This window comes from Octopus bimaculoides, chromosome 26 (assembly GCF_001194135.2).
Source record: "Octopus bimaculoides isolate UCB-OBI-ISO-001 chromosome 26, ASM119413v2, whole genome shotgun sequence".
Classification (NCBI taxonomy): domain Eukaryota; kingdom Metazoa; phylum Mollusca; class Cephalopoda; order Octopoda; family Octopodidae; genus Octopus; species Octopus bimaculoides.
Genome location: NC_069006.1, coordinates 1,459,553 through 1,461,193, shown reverse-complemented (window position 1 = coordinate 1,461,193; position 1,641 = coordinate 1,459,553).

Here is a 1,641-nt window from a genome sequence, read left to right as displayed (position 1 = left end):
ATACGTACAACAGACGCACACACACACACACACACACACACACACACACACACACACACACACACACACACACACATATATATACATATATATATAGTGAGAATTTACAAAGAAACAAAAGACGAAGACGAGTGTGTAAACAACAAACAGACGTATTAGTTTAACGCTCGGGAAGTGAGAAAGTCTTTTACGTTTCGAGCCTACGCTCTTCGACAGAAAGGAACACAGAAATAAACAGAGAGAGAAAACGGAAAAGGGAAAGTTTTAGTGGCTAGCGATCTACCATGTTGGATATATATATATATATATATATATATATATATATATACACGCACTAATATTTCATATGTAATGTTCAGTATGTATATATTTCTTTGCTAAGCACTTATATTTTCTCTTCACTGTATAAAATTATAAAATGCACAACTCCCTATTATATATTATATGTAAATATCTGGCCGATATTTTCACGTTATCAAACAAGTAGGATACCAATATCGAGTTGACTGCATGATTCATATCAGTAGAAACGGGATCATCGAGTGCCAGGCCTCTATCGAAATCTCTTTTATGACAAATTTCAGGTAAAACGAAGGTCTTAATATACAACCTTCGTTGACACCCACTTCTACCTGAAACCTTCCCCTTAGCTTAACTATCAACCACTACTGAACACCTGGTGCTATTTTACTGATAATCCACAGAGCGTTGTTTGCCCTTTATCATGGCTGTCATCGTCTTGCATAGATATTCCTCTTTATCATGTGGAAGGAAGCTTTAAGGCCGATGGAAGCGAACTATATGCATGAGGGCGTGAATGATCCCCAAGAAGGGTATGTTCCCCTCCAAGAAGCGTAATCTCTTCTTCGTAAAAGACCGCGTTCTCAGAATCAACTCCTCCGGCAATACTCATATGGCGCTTATTGGGGGAAAAAATCATCAGAAACCATTATGTATTACTTTATATGTTCTTTCATTCCATTTCACCGACTGACATGTAAATCTTAACTATCTATAAGTACTTGAAATCTGTATAGATAATCCCATCTTGTCTTCAAGGCATTTGTTAATTTGGTTTTTAATAAGTTAAATTCTGTATATTTTTCGGTTTTTCTGTACCATTCGGTTTGTTGACGCATCACCGTTCAGGCTTTCTCGTATTATCTACAGACCGTCTCTATTTCAATTGTAGGTAGGCTTTAATTCCATTTGTTTTTGAGCACTAACCGTAAGGACACGTACATTGTCTTTATGTTGTTCACTTCGAGCAGGACTAAAGATGCGAAAGGATCCCCATTGTCTGCCTACAAAACAACCCAACCCGATAGAGTCATCGACAATTTCAATCACATCATATAGTTTGGCAGGTCTCGGCACCAGATTGCTGGACGTGATTGAAGAAGACCTCGGTGACACCTTCTAAGATGCGAAACGACTGGTACAGGACCACCAGCGATAGAGAGCATTGGTGGACTTGGTCGGTCCTAGGCATGTTGACTCCTCAAGGACAACTAATTTCGAATGACCCTAGCGCCATCAGGCAAGAGCACGAAACCAGCTAATCCGTATCGTTTGGATATCTTTGGATATCCTTTGAATATCCTTCGGATGTCTTTGAATATCTTTGGATATCTTTTGAAT